Genomic DNA, 16917 nt, shown 5'->3' with positions numbered 1-16917 from the left:
ATTACAAGGGAATGTGATTCATTCCTCCCAATTTAGAGAGGAATGAAGGATTTCTGAGTATCCGAGAATTAAATTAATGTTCTGAAATAAAACACATCAACCAAACACTTTATTTTATTCCCTTTCTCATTCCTGAGTACAAAAACCACGTACCAAGCATTCCCTAAATGGATACTTGGGTCGGATTTTGGGTTGTCCCGCCCATAAACTTAAAACGATTAAAAATAAAATTAAAAATGCTATCACATTTTTACTGTAATATTTTTTCACGGTTTTTTATATTATTACTCGTGGAAATGCACGAGATACATACTAGTTATAATAACTTTAGTGTCAAAAGTTTTTATCTAAAATCGATTACATTAAGAAAAAATAATGGTTCAAACATGTAAATTTACTAAATTAAAAAATATATCGGTTTAACATAGTAACTTTCTAAATAAAAAAACAAAATATCGGTCGACATTTTAACTTTTTAAATTAAAAAATATCAGTTTAAAATGTAACTAATTTTTGTTATAAAAAATATCGGTTCAATATTTTAATTTCCTAAATTAAAAAAATAAATTATTGGTTGAACACTTTAACCGTGTTATAAATGATAAAAGACACAATTATTATTTGGGACTCAAACTATAGTTTTTTTTTACCAAATAAGGCTCAAACTTTGAATTATGCCATGTGAGGTCCAACTATTACAATTTTAGCAATTTCAAGTTTTGATAGCATTTTTCCAATCATACTTTTCATATTCCATTAACTTGGGATATAACCAGGTTAAAGTCGCCAATTGCGTCTAGTTTGAGCTCCTCTTTCATATGCGATTTTGAGACTTGAGAGATATGCTTCATACTCAACCTCATTGTTGGTTACAAAATATTCTAATTTAATAGAGATGAGATTATAGATTCCCTTGAGATTTATCAAGAGAATTTCAATTCCATAGCCATATTTGGATGACGCTCCATCAAACATTAATTTCCACATCTCTGAAGAGACAGACATTATGGTATCATCGGGAGAGTCGAGTTCAAAAAAGACTCGACCGTGATGTGCTGATCTTCCAAGAAGTCTGCAATAACGTTTCCCTTAACATATTTTTGAACCGTATATGTTATATCATATTCAGAAATCATCATCACCCATTTAACAAGTATAGAAGACAACAACGTTCTCTGAAACAAATAATGGATTGTATATAATCTGGATACTATCTTGATAGGGTATAATGTCTCAATCTTTTAGTGACCCATGCAAGTGCCCAACACACTTTTTCAAGTGTCGAATAGTTCAATTCACATCCAGTCATTCTCTTGCTTAGATAATAAACGACAATTTTGAGTTTATTCTCGTTTTCTTGAGCCAACGGGCTACCCATAGCCGAATCTATCATTGTGAACTAGAAATTAAGGGAACACCAGGCCTTGGAGGCATAAGAACTGGTAGTGACTTTTGATAGTCTTTGATTTTGTCAAATGCTTGTTGAAAAGTTTCAATCCATTGGAATTTCTGATCACTTTTCATTAGCTTGAAAAGAGGAACACAAGTGAGAGTTAATTTGCTAATGAAACGACTAATAAACTAGATTTTGCTGAGAAAACCTCAAACTTCTCTCTCATTTTGAGGTGCAAGCATAACCGTAATGACCTTGATTTTGGAGGGATCAATTTCTATTCCTCGTTGAATAATGAGAAAACCTAGCATCTTACCGAATGTGACTCCGAAATAATACTTCTTAGGTATTTTCAAATTCTTTGCAAGAATTTGTCTAATTTGGGAATATGACCCTAGTGATTTTTAGACTTCACGATCATTTCATCGATGTAGACTTCCACTTCTTTGTGGATCATGTTATGCAAGATCATAGTTACTACTCTTTGGTAAGTAGCCCTGTGTTTTTGAGACCGCAGGGCATGACCCTGAAACAGAACGTACCTCCATGATAAATGTGGTCTTCTCTTTGTCTTCTTTAACGATTAGGATTTGGTTATATCCTGAAAAACCATCCATGAAAGATAACAACTGATTGTCAACGACATGATCGACCAAAATGTCGATATGAGGTAAATGAAAGCTATCCTTAGGGTTGACTTTGTTCATATCGTGGTAGTCTACACATACGCATATCTTTCAGTCTTTCTTTAAGACATGAACTACATTGGCCATCCATGGGGGGTAGTCCACACTTTCGAGGAATTTTTCTTCCAAATTTTTTTGAACTTTCTTTTTTTATCTTGGCTACAACCTCAACTTTCATCCGTCTTAACTTCTGTTTGATGAGTTTAGCCTCATGATAGAGAAGAATCTAATGTCGAACGATAGTAGGATCCACTCCAGGCATATCCTTGTTAGAGCAGGCGAACACGTCTTTGTTGGCCTTTATCAATTCTACCATTTCATGATGTTCATCATCACCCAGACTTTGTCCAATTAATACAATTTGAGGACCGTCGACTGAATTGAGGTTTATTTTAATTGTCATTTCCATTGCGGAAACGATTGTGTTCTCATGTTCCAAGAAGATTTTCATTTCGAAATTAATATCAGACTGAAAAGAAACATCATCATCATTTGACATATATTTGAAATTGTACTATAGTATTTTATTGGACGCTTTATTATAAAAAGACGAAGACATCCCATCAGGATTGTCATTACAGGCTTCTTTATTTATTACAACATCATATACTTTTTCACAGTCCAAAAGGGGAGTTTCTTCATCATCAATTCTTAGGTTGATTACAGGAGCTTTACCAGCTGCTAGTAGGTTTGTGGAGTTTATCTTACAAGAGCCTTCATCATCCAAGTCTTCCTCCATTAGAGAGTAATTGTCTTTGACCAACTTTTCCAGAGTTTCGTACCAATAAGTAGTCTTTTTCCTAATCATTTGACAAATGAAATAGGATTAAAAGAACAATCTAAAAAGATTTTGAAACCTAGAGAGTGAGTTTGTAAAACTTGATTGAAGAATGGCTCGGGGAAATCAAAACACAGTCTGGTTTCCCCTTCTCGCACAAACTGTCCATTTAGGGTTGGAGGAATATGTATATATTGTTTAGATATTTTACCTTTTCTATAACCTTCATACCCTGTCGGAGTATATCTGATACTAAAGTTGTTTGTGTCGTAATAAGACTAGGGAAAAGAAGTCATGTCAGTAGCATTTGGCCATAGACTTATTCCTGAGAAATATCTCATTTTTTACATGAGATGCATGGAGATGACACTATATGGTGTAAAGTCAGGAGTGTGAGATTAAACATGGCCTTGCCTAAATATAGAACATACATCAAATCCACTTAACTCAACCTCAGGGTTAGTGGAGTGAGTTGAACCAATGACGGTCGTGACGTACTTCTCACATTTTATGGTGATGAATTTACCGTTAGCCATGAACCGTATCTTCTGATTTAGGGTAGAGGCTAGAGCCTTAGCCTGATGCAACCAAGGTCGTCCCATGATTAGGTTGTGGCCTGTCCTAAATAGGTTTATTTGGTTTATTTTTGCTAAAGTGATAGAAAAACCTGTATGAAATATGGATAAGTTTATTTAGGTAGAATGAGTTTTGGGACATTTAAGTCTCTACTGTTATTAAAAATTACGGAGCGTGCCACTGGGTAATAAGGTTTATTAATTTAAAATTTAGAAAAATTGGTAAGGGTAAAATGGTATTTTAAGTAGAGGAATGAAGTGATTGAAAAAATTGAAATGATGGAGAGTATGAGAGAGAAAAAACCAATTTTAATCCAAAAAAACTATTTAGGACAAGCCCATGACTATCGCATATTGATTACGCAAAATTCGACCTCAAAAGGTGTATCATCCACATAAATCATTGTTCGGAAGCTACCCATAATCTATTGACAAAAATTATCAAAGCCTCGGACACATAAGTCTGAGGGAAGAACTTTATTAGCAGAAATGTCGATTTCTTGGAGAGCCTTCCAATAACATTTGTTCAATGCTGAACCATTGTCAATTAGTGTCATAAGAATGACCTTTTGAGCCATCTTTACATAAATTTAAAGCGCCTTAGCATGGGTTTCGTCTGGAACAGGTAGATCTTTGTCTTCAAAACCTATCATGTTGATTTAAAGAGTTATCGAAATGATTCCAACTAACTCTTCCGGAGTTATGTTGGTTGGTACAATGGTCTGACTTAGTTCAATCATAACAGCCTTCCTGTGTTTTATAGAATACATTAGAATTTACAAGATGGAAATGTTGGCAATCGTCTTCTTAAGTTGAGTAAGAAAACCATCGCTCGGGTTTTGAGCTCTAGGATCGTTTTTCCTTCTTGGGTCATTAGATGATTCAGGGAGATTAGTCATATTGGCAAGGGTTATTTTCATGAAAATAGGTTGGAAGTCAGATCCACTTCGAGTTGCTAAGACTTCTGGCACACCACTTCTTGGAGGATCAATGGTAGGATTATCAAGAATCCACCACTTCTAAGATACCGCTAGTGGAGGTGGAATTTGGCCATCCTCCTTTTTGGGCCATTGATTAATCATATTAACTTCAATAGTGTTAATAGCTTCGTCCATGGAGATCATATTTACATGATGACCGGGTAATGGATTTTTCACGATTTTAGGTTTAGGAATGATCTTTTGATCGATCAGATCTTGACACTAATGCTTAAGGGAACTACAGTTATCAATAGAGTGACATTTCATATGATGGTACATGCACCATGCACTTTCTAATTTCCAAGGAACTCTTTACCTTCTCATGGAGTCAAAGGTTTAATTAGATTCCATTGTTGGAGGAGAGTAAGACTTGACTCAAGGTCATACCCAAATCGTCAAAATTTCTAGGAGGCCTTAGGACCCTTGGTATTGACAATTCTAATGTTGTAGGGACATTTGTTTTAACCAACAACAATTTTCTTGGACTTGACTTAAGAGAGAGTGGAGCTTGCCAAGTAGCCGTGACCTAGTGGACTTCGACTTTGTCCTTCCTTTGAGGTCGAGGAGGGACAATATAAGTTTTTATGATTTTACCCTCCTTTTCCCTTATCAAATGCTTCATCGAGGTTATTACCTATTTTGAGGATATTTTTCATGTTTTGGAAAGTATTGATGGCGAATTCAATAGAATATCGACCGTTAACGTTATCCAAAATCATGTTGATCTATCTTTGTTCACTGGGTAAAGAATCGATTTCTTCATTAACAGCCTTCCACCTTTCGATGAAAATCATGAATTTATTGTTCTGGCCTTGTTTCACATTTTAATCTTTTTCTCGGGCCATTCTAAGATGAGATGCATACTGAAGCGTTCTATAAAGATTGAGGCGAGCTCATCTATAGTCTAAAGATAAACTATCTTCTTTTGGTGATACAAATGTAAGGCCGCACCATCTAAATATTAAGGAAATAGATGGATGACCGTTGGTTCTCCCAAGTATTAAGGTGTCATAGCCATTGTATCTGGAAGAAGGGAACATGGTCACTCTTACCTATGTACTTTGATAGAGAGGGTAGTTATATCCCAAATGGGATGACTGCTCTTTCAATAATTTTCATAGCATTTTTTATTTCATGGTGTTCATCAATGCTACCCTTGGTCAACTGATTGAGCTAATCTTGAAACTTTGCTTGATTGTCATTCAACAAAGCCATTTGGACCTCATATTCCGTAGGAGGAATGATTGTAGGGTTTGCCCTTTCTTGGGTGTTGGGGTTATCAACAACTTCTAGTTGAGTTTTTACTGACTTATTATCATCTTTAGGAGGTTCCTCATAGAGAGAGGTTTCATCAATGTTACGACGAGTTTGAAGATTAATCATAATTTTCTGGATAACATGTGGAACATTTTGTTGTGCTTGTCATGACGAGGATGGCTGATCCTGAACAGGAATAGAAGTCTTGGTCATCAAGTTTGTTAACAATGCCAATTGTTATGTTACTTGCTGAAGAGTAACCTTCATTTCAGTAAACTTAGTTGGAGATACCGTATCTTTATCGTTTTTCGGAGTTCCTTTGGCAATTTTTTGGCGCACAAAACGTCTAGTCTGGGGTCTCTTCTTCGTGGGGCAGTACTTTTTCAAAGTGACTAGTGGACTACGATTTTGAAGAGAGAGATAAAGATTTTGCAAATGTAATAAAATAAAATACAAATGCGCCGAAAGGCAACCTAGAGATGTTATTTGATTAGAACAAACATAGAGTTGTATATAAACATACTCTCACATCGTTTGTTAAAAAGAGACTCTTTTATTGATATTTACAAAATAGTCTTAAGGGGAAAATGTGCATGACGCAAATTAAAAACTTCAAAGTCCAGACATAGTCTTCTTCGAGATGAACATTGTTGGAAAATTTAAGTAAGTTAATTTTAAACCGGCCACACATTACAATTTTTGAATATTTATTCTAAATAATCAAAAAGGGAGAAATTGTTAGAAAAATTAAGTAAGTTAATTTTTACCGGCTAGAGAACTAAACTACTCCTAACTCTCATGTGCTGGAACAGATCAAGTCGGCTGGAGATCGCATAAACCGGCTAGAGAATACGTCAAAGCAATTCGGCTCTAGATGATCAAGTCATGATCAAGAGGAACCGGCTTAAACATTTCAAACAGACCGACTAGTAAAGAAAAATTCATACTCCAGCCGGACCATATTACGTAAAGATCAACCGTAAACTCTAAATTACAAGATGACGTAATATGACGAAATAGATGTTTCTTGGGAAAATGCAAGAAGATAAGATCCGGATCAGAAGCATGCGATAAAAACAATGATGATCTTCTTATCCGAAGATCCGAATCAGACAACCGGAAGGTGCATGTTTGACACGTGTCAAGAACTATAAGTCGGCTACGTCATCAATACATGACCGGTATATGCATGCTTGCCAAGTGTTAGAAAAATGAAACGTGCACGCAACAGCTCTGAACCAGCGTGGTTTCAAACTGACCAATCCCACGGTGAGAGAAGAAGATGACCGTTGGGATCTCATTTACTATAAAAGGAAGACGAAGCGACCTCATTTATGACGATTTTTGAAATATCTTAAGAGAGAGAAAGAAATCTCACGCGCGATCCTAAATTATTGTTTCATTTACCGAAAGCATTATTGTATTGTGTTATTGTATTACATCAAGAGTGAAGTGGTGTAATCGGCGAGTAGCGAGATAGACTCGACCGACATTGTGAGTGTTGTAACTTTCAAAGTTAGTGGAGATCCTTCTCATAATCTGAGAAGAAGGGGTGACGTAGGAGGGTTTGTTCTGAACATCCATAAAAAATCCTGTCTTGTGTCTTTTACTTATTTCCTGCTTATTTACTCTAAAACCGAACTACTATTAACCGGAACATAATCCTTAAAACCAAAACCGGTCTATCAATCCTCCTTAACCGACTTCCCATAAATATCATCCAAGTCGTGTGTGTTACTTCAAGATGAAATAGACATTTCCGCCATTGAACCCGGTTCAAGAGTCTGTAACAGCTTGCGTAGTGTTGAGAACAGTTGTAGTCTCTAACCGGACTATCACCAATCAGAGCGTGCGTTGTGTGTAAGCGGTCAACCCTTCCAAAACCGGAACCCCAGTCCTCCAAGGGCGACCCGATCCTAACAATTGGTATCAGAGCGAGGTTCTTAACACTCAAGCAACCAAAGAAGATGAGAAGCATGACCCACAACGACAAACCACCGATGTTAAATAGTGAAACGTTTAGTAGCTGGAAGAAATAGATGTATCTTCATCTGATTACGCTGGATGATGAGATGAGCATGGTTCTGAAGGAAGGACCAATAAAGATCAACAAGGAGATAGACGCATGAACAACTGAAGATCGAAGAAAGAGTAACCTGGACAACCATTGCATGAGACATATCTACTAGGCTATAGACGATAACACACTGAACAAAATATCAGATTGTGAAAATGCAAAGAAAGTCTGGGAAACGATCATTCAGATCCATGAAGGAAACGAAAGAACAAAAGAAAACAAAATCTTGGTGGCTACTCAAAAATATGAGAACATCAGGATGAAACCGGAAGAAAACATGAAAGAATTCAGCAATCGGTTTACTAGCGTGGTCAATGAGCTGCAGACACTCGGAAAAAGATACGATAACTGGGAGATAATTATCAAAGCATTAAGATCACTGCCGAGCACATGAGATATCAAGACCATGGTGATGAGGGAGTCAAGAAATCTCGGGCAGATGAAGCTACATGATGTGTTTGAAGATCTAAAAGCATATGAGTTCGAGATCAAATCTCGGATCGAAGATGAGGCATCCACGTCAACCGCAACTAGAGCTCTAGTTACATCAGTGGAACCGGCGGTCCAAGTATCAACCGCTCCGACTCCAGTCAAAAACGCTGACCAGATCAATGAAGATGTGATGGCAATGCTAGCTCAGAAATACGGGAGATTCATGAAGAAGAACCAACCACCATTTAACAACAATTTTAATTATAATTATGTTGATAAATCAAATAAAAGATGTTATAACTGTGATGGTTTTGGACATTTCAGGTCAGAGTGTAGGAAACCAAGAAGAGATGATCGAAAACTGGAAAACAACTACCAAGGCAACAACTATCAAGGTAACCGGTATCAGGGTAACAACTATCAAGGGAACGATTACCGGACAAATGACAACCAAAGGAACGACTACCGAAGGAATGATAACCAGCAAGCCGATGTAGGAAAAGAAATACAAAAGACACTCATCGCATCCGACGGTGGAAGTGAATGGGCGTACTCTGATAATGAGAATGATGAAGAGAGAGTAACATGTTTCATGGCAAACGACGAAGAGGTATTTGATTTCTCTTCTGATGAATTTACTAAAGCAGATCTGATTTCTGCACTCAACGAAATGGTCGCTGAGTTCAAAAACATATCTGCTTCTATACCGACTTGGGTGGAACATAAAACCGTAGAGTCAAGTGGTACCGCTGGTGATCCATGCGAAACCACAGTATATGAACCGGCTAAACTATACTTAGAAAATGAGGAGACAGTTCAACCGGTAACTGAAGAAGATGAACGAACACAATACATTACGGCTGCTTAGGAAAGATCCCGTGAAGCCGTAAATTAGATGTGCAAGTATAAGAGGCGCCCTAAATGTAAATTTGGTATTGGATACAAACAAAACAAATCAAACAAATCAAATCACTCTAACAGGATGAAACTCACAAAAGACAATCTTCTTTTCGTAAGATTTGTCAAGAGCTCTTCAACCAATAATGAGACAGAAACTGTCATAGAACCGGAACTAAAATATGTAAGTCCAACCGAATCGGAAAAATGGCTTCATCCTGAGAGAAGGAAAGCCAACCAGTCAGAAGATAAACGAAACAAAACAAGTGCACCTCAAAATCAAAACTATTCATCACCACGATATAAGGAATTTTTGAGCAAAGAGCAAGAAGTTAAGCCAAATACCATAAGAACCATTACTGGGAAAGTGATCTGACTTATCCAAGTCTGGATTCCAAAGGGACTAATCAACCACGGCCCCAACTGAATGTGGGTACCAAAAAGGTGTAAATATTCCTTTTTTGCAGGTTAGGAGAAGCAACCGGCTAAGGAACTCGGAATGGTATCTGGACAGTGGATGTTCAAGACACATGACCAGTAACAGTGGACTACTAGCAGATATCACTTATGAAACCGGAGCAGTTATCACATTTGGTGACAACTCAAAAGGTAGAACTGTGGGCAAGGGTAAGATTGTCCATGGTAACCTGTCTATAAATAATGTATTATTGGTAGAAAATTTACATTTAACTTGTTAAGCATTAGTCAAATGTGCGATGTAGGATACAAAGTTGAGTTTCATAAAAATGCATGCTTAGTTAAAGATCATCAAAATGATATTTTACTAACCGGAAACCGAATGGGAAACATTTACAAAGTTGATTGGAAAACTTAGTTTGAAAATCCTGTATGCATGATAGCTGGAAATGACCCAAACTGGCTCTAGCACAAACGGCTAAACCATTTGAACTTCAAAACAATAAACTTCATATGTTCTAGGGAATTAGTGTACGGTTTTCCAAATGTCAAGTTTTCAAAAGATAAATTATGTGCTGCATGTCAAATGTGTAAACAAATAAAGTCTTCTTTCAAAAGTAAAGGAAATCATCAATCCGAACGATGTTTAGAACTCCTGCATATGGATCTGTTTGGTCCGGTTAGAGTAACAAGCCTAGGAGGCATGCAATATACTATGGTAGTTGTTGATGATTATTCTAAATTTACTTGGTTAATATTTTTAGCTTCTAAAAATCAAGCAACACCAAACCTGATTAAACTGATTTTGAGAATACAAAATGAAAAATCTATTCGGGTAAACAAAATCAGAAGTGATAGAGGAACCGAATTTACAAACAGCAATTTAACTATTTTTCTTGATGATTCCAGTATTAGACATGAGTTATCTAGTGCCAGAACTCCTCAACAAAACGGCCTGACTGAGAGAAGAAACCGAACTCTCAAGGAAGCTGCAAGGTCAATGATAGCCGATTCGGGTATTGCTCAAAAATTTTGGGCCGAGGCTATCAATACCGCATGTTATACTCAAAACCGGTATCTAGTAACTAAACGTTTTTCTAAAGCTCATTTTGAGATATACTATGATAGAATTCCAAACATACGGTATTTCAGAATTTTTGGTAGTAAATGTTTTGTTCACATCAACGACAAAAATTATTTGACTGCTTTTGATGCTAAATCCTATGAAGGAATAATGTTGGGATATTCAACTGTAAGTAAAGCATATAGAATCTATTATACTAGAACCTTAATAGTTGAAGAAACATCTAACGTTGTTTTTGATGAATCGGTTGAACGAAATACTGCATTACCCTTCGACCTTCAATACAGAATGGAAATTTCAATATCTATTCTGATGATGAAGATGAGGTTTCGGTTTATAGAAGATTTGTTAATGATCAAGCGGTTGATGCTGAACCTCAGCCTGATCAAGCTACTTTACCGCAGAAAGTTGACTCTTCAGTTTCAACGGAAGAAATCGATCGGTCTGACTCTGTTTAGCCTACCGATCAATCTAACCTTGATCATCCAACCGAACGCTTGGAAGACACGTCTCGGATAAACCTCAGAAGGAACAAAAATCATCCTCTTGAACTAGTAATAGGTAACATATCCTCACCCGTCCGAACTAGGCAACAAAATTTGGAACACCATGAAAACTCAGCTTTCATATCACAAATTGAGCCGAAAAGGTGGATGAAGCGTTGTCAGATCCCGACTGGATCCTAGAAATGCAAGAGGAACTAAACGAGTTTGAGAGAAATAAAGTCTAGTACCTAGTCCCTAGATCGAAAAACAAACTAGTTATAGGAACACGATGGGTATTCTGAAATAAACTCAATGAAGACGGTTTAGTTACGAGGAACAAGGCTCGGTTAGTGGCTCAAGGCTATAAACAGGAAGAAGGCATTGATTTTGAAGAATCATTTGCTCCTATAGCTAGAATTGAGGCCATTAGAATATTTCTAGCATTTGCAGCTTTCAAAATTTTCAAAGTCTTTCAAATGGATGTTAAAAGCGCTTTTCTAAACGGTAAGTAAATGAAGAGGTGTATGTTAACCAACCTTCAGGTTTCAAAATTTCAGAATACGAAAACCATGTTTACCGGCTAAACAAAGCCATTTACGGTTTAAAATAGGCTCCAAGAGCCTGGTATGATACATTAACGCAATTCTTATTTGATCACAAGTTTACAATAAGTTCAGTTGATAAAAATCTTTTCAAATTTGAGAAAAAGGAGCACATATTACTCGTTCAAATCTATGTTGATGATATTATTTTCAGATCGACCGATCCAAAGTTATGTGATAAATTCTCAAAAATGATGACTGACAAATTTCAAATGAGTATGATGGGAGAACTGAGCTTCTTCCTAGGGCTTCAGGTTAAGTAGATCGAAACCGGAATGTTCATAAGCCAGACAAAGTACACAGCCAAACTGTTGAAGAAATTTGGAATGGATACATGTGCTGAGGCGGCTACACCAATGAGCTCTTCCGTAAAACTATACAAAAATGAGGATGGTAAAGCCGTCGACATCACGGAATATCGAGGAATGATTGGATCTCTACTCTACTTAACAGCTAGCCGACCGGACATCCTGTTTGCGGTCGGAGTATGCGGGAGATTTCAAGTCAATCCAAAGCAATCACACTACACCGCGGCTAAAAGGATCTTAAAGTATCTGAAAGGGACTCAAGATGTGGAGCTTTGGTACCCAAAAGATTCAAGTTTCAATCTCATCAGTTACTCAGATGCAGACTATGTAGGCTGCAAAATCGATAGAAAGAGTACAAGTGGGACTTGCCAATTTCTGGAAGACCGACTTGTCTCATGGAACAGCAAGAAGCAAACTTTAGTTGCAACATCAACCGTAGAGGCAGAGTACTTAGCAGCCGGAAGCTGCTGTGCACAACTTCTCTGGATCCAACAACAACTAAGAGACTTTGGCGTAATAGCTGAAGAATTGCCAATATTATGTGACAACACCAGTGCAATAGCGATCACATATAATCCGGTATTGCACTCAAGAACGAAACACATTGACATAAGACATCATTTCATCCGGAAGTATGTTCAACAGAAGCACATCCGACTAGAATACGTCTCAACTGAGCAACAAGTGACTGACATCTTCACCAAACCGCTATAGGAAGCTAAGTTCTCTCATTTCAGAAATATTTTAGGACTTACTGATAGCAAGCAACTTACACCATAATCATCCATGCATGCTGTCCACATACATTATCATGAAAAACCGGGGTATGTGTTCAGGGAGAAGCTCTCGCTTCTCAAACCGTATCCCAATAGGACATTAAACATTCAAGGATGCCAACCGGGAGGAAGTCTCCAGTTATGCTTGATAACTTCATAATATCAAACCACATGTATAAATACTAAGCGGTTCAAATGACTTGGTAAAACGGATAAGCTTAATCCAAAGCTGAACAAATGTTAATGTGATTCAATATTTCTTCACAACGGAATAAGATATCCAACTAAAACCGGTCACGGAAAATCAATTAGTAAAAATGCATCATGGTTTCGGTAAACTGAACTTTTTCGGTTAACTTGGGACAGATAACCGCGTTTTCATGCACACCTTGAGAAATGAAGCCTATAATCAATAGAATAATATACCTCAATCGAGATGACGACACGTGTCCATCATCAAGAGAGGGAGACTAACATCTTGTCAATAGATATATTGTCATCATGAAAATCCTTAGTAATCATTAATTTTGCATTGGAAATAAACATTATACACTTCAACAAGTTAAACCCTATTAATTAACCAATGACATCACTAAGCATGCTTAACCTACTAACATAGCCGAACCCCTAGCTATATAAACAACCCTTCATCCTTCACAACACTTCACAAATTCACTATTCACAAAATCTCTTGAACTAAACCTATCACAAGAACATGAACTCTGATCCACTAGCCAAGAAGATCATGCTGGCTGATTTCAACTCTATATATCATTACGAATACCACGACATCAAAGAAATGTTCTTAGCCGTTGAAAGAAGCGGGCTAAGAAGGTTCTTGGAGAACAGATTTATCATCAACTACTTGGTAGTTGATGAGTTCTTCGAAACAGCAAAAGAAGTGCACCGAGACATTATCGTGGCACGGGTCTACGGTCAATCATTCCTATTCAGCAAGACGGATTTCGCCGAATATTGCGGTTTACCCACTGAAGGGGTAACCGACCTCACTTACTCCCTGGTGACCATTGAAGAAATGTGTCATCGGTTCTCCAACTCCAACATCACGGTTAAGCCCTGGGGTGCTAAGAGTCAACTTTCTCACAAATACCAGATTTTGTGTGAAATGCTGGGAAAGTCTGTTCTGGGTAGAGAGAAGAACTACTACTATACCCAGAGAATTTTCGAAATGATGATTGCCATCACGGTCGGGACACCGGTAAACTGGTCCTGGATCATCTTCAGCAATCTGAAGAAGATGATCATCTCAAACAAAACCGGCTAAGCTCCTCAGCTAAGCGGTTTTTGTGAAAGTCTGTACCTCCATTCCGGCCCCTTCGTCACTCTCCACCCGAAGCATGTGCTCACGAAGGAGAGAAACCAGGAGCTAATCGACAGATGGGAAGTGGCAAGAGCTAAGAAGAATCAAGCCGCCGGATCATCTAATGTCTAATCTTTTCATTATTTCTCAATTATCAAATCGGTAATTTTGCTGTACTACCGGTTTGGTACTTCTCTTTAATGAAAATCTTTTCTTTCCTCTTCGGTCAAAATCCTAAAAAATCTTGAGAAAATAAAAGACATTAAATGCGCTACATCAAACAATATCAAATCAGTCTTGAAAACTGAAATATCCGCTTTCCAAGAAGCATGCCTAATTCGAATAGATTAGACAATCTACAAACGGATTATTCCCTTGAAAATTGATAAGCATTTATGACCATACATAAACGGCCTGATTTTTCAAATATTCTCATTAAATGCAATCCAACCGCATGCATTATAAAAGGGACTTCATCCATCTTCAACAAATCACACTTCAGAAATTTTCCTCTCTCTCTAAGCTTGAATTTTCAAAACTCATTCATCCTTTGTTCAAATCCATTTCTTGAAAAATGAATGCTGAAATGCGAAACACTATTATCGTCGACTTCTACGAAGTATTGAACTCTAGGTTTGAAGAAACCATCTTTTCACCAATCGTAGAATCCGGGCTACAACACTTTCTTGAGGGTTTGAACATCATTCTCGAAGAAGAGGTGTTTGAATTTTTTAACAATGGGCACATACTCGATGATGACAGCATCATGACCATCATTGACGGATCATTCCATCAGCTCACTAAGGAGTCATTCGCCAACTTCTTTCAACTTCCCTCCGAAGGATATTCGGTTTTCCCAACACCCCACTTTCTAGTTAAAGAACACTATGCTTTCATCTTCTCCAGCTCTATTCATCCGGTTGATGACTGCGGTGAGAAGGATGAACTTGAACTTCAATACCAAGTTTTTCATGACTTGGTACAGTGGTCTATCATGGGACGAATGACTAACCAGAACTACAACTGGGAAGCATTCGACCTCATGATCGCAATCGTCACAGAATCGTCCATCAACTGGGCCTCATATCTCTTCAATAATTTGAAGAAACTCATCTCAGCTCCAAGGGGAAGAATTGACTTTGCTCCCCAGATCAGCCGATACCTGCAAGCTCATCTTCCAAACCATGGACCAGGTGTTCCTGTCGGACCGGCCAACACCATGACTCGACCCATACTGGATAGATGGATATCGAGAATTGAGAACCTGACTGGCAACACCGTGGATGAATGGATTGACAGGATGATAGAGGGAGAGTGGTTTGATTTTATGTAATTCTATATATCTTCCGGTTACTTCTGGTCATTTTGTTGTACGACCAGATAACCACATTTGATCCTTTGTCTTCCGGCTTAATATAAGAATTTCATATTTTTTGTTTCCGGTTTTTCACGCAAGTTTCTTTCCGGTTTTTATCTTAGTAATCATCAAAACTTCTGGTTAACCAAAATTTCCAGTTAACAAAATTTTTGGTTATGAAAATAAATCTCAAAACATATCTGAAAATTCAAAATTTACCGCTCATGGTTTACCACACACAATCTTACCGCCCATAGCTAATCTCCGCAATTACCGCCGAAAGTTACTGCAGTAACTTTTGGAGGGAAAATTGGTGTCAAAACGAAGAATGAAGTGACGGTTCAACTTCCTAACCGTTCAAAACTGCTCCCTATATAAGACAGAAACAGTTCATTATTTACTCACGCTTTCTCTCTCTAAAAATTCACACAACTTTCTGTATTCTAATCTTCTCACGATCTTCATCTTCTTCGTTGCACTATTTCACCATGGAATCAGATACAACACTCTTCAAATATATCTTGCAGGTCGATTTCAATGACATCGAAAAACACGCTGTAGAAGAACACAAAGCCGTGCTCCAATCCGTAAGGGATTCTGGGTTAAAAACTTATCTTTCTGGTCCGTTTTTTGTGCATCCATCATAAGTTGAAGAGTTTCTAAGAACGGTGCTCTGACGAAGAGAATAGTCTCCGCCACTGTGTGCGACAAAACAGTTAACATAACGGAAGAAATCTTCTCAGAAGCTCTCGGTTTACCAAATACCAGGAAAGACTTCAAAACAAGCTTATCGGATGCGGAATCTAACGCTGTCCTGCTAGCCATTTCAAGTGATGACACGGAATTTGGTGTCTCACTCCAGCCGGAAGAATAAACTAATGTCAGAGTTCAGATGGCTGGTGGATATCATATCTAAACCCCTTCAGGGTAAAGGAGGAAACTTCGATAATTTGACATAGCTGAAGCTGCAAATGTTAATGGCGATTGTCCGCATTGACAAGATTGACTGGGGAAGTGTTTTATTCGAACAGTTCTACGAAATGTTGGTCAAAATGAAGGGTCGGGTCCAAGCATACGCCATGCAGATTGGGAAAATTCTGCGGTTTCTTCACGTCGAAGTCGGTGAAGGTGAACCACTTTCCTCTGGCAACATTCTGGCTTCTGAACACATGAGCTAGAAAACTATTAAGACGGTCAAGCCGAAAGCTACAAGGGCCAAATCCGCAAAAGAAGCCGGACCGGCTGCACCGGTAGGTGAGAGCTCCAAACAAGCCGATCCAAAGGGAAAGGCTAAACAAACCGAGGTCCCATAGAAAAAGGGAAGGGTAAAGAAATCAGCGAAGAAAAGCAGCAAGAAAACGGAAGATTCCGAGAAAACTCTATCCTCGGAACAATCACCCAAACCGACTAATCAACTACTTCAGCCAATCCCGCTTAACACAGTCCATCCAAACTTGGCCGAACCACCTTCATCAAGGCAAACCGAATCCTC

Source organism: Impatiens glandulifera, chromosome 1 (assembly GCF_907164915.1).
Source record: "Impatiens glandulifera chromosome 1, dImpGla2.1, whole genome shotgun sequence".
NCBI lineage: Eukaryota > Viridiplantae > Streptophyta > Magnoliopsida > Ericales > Balsaminaceae > Impatiens > Impatiens glandulifera.
The sequence above is the reverse complement of the archived record's forward strand: the minus strand, read 5'-3'. Positions refer to the sequence as shown.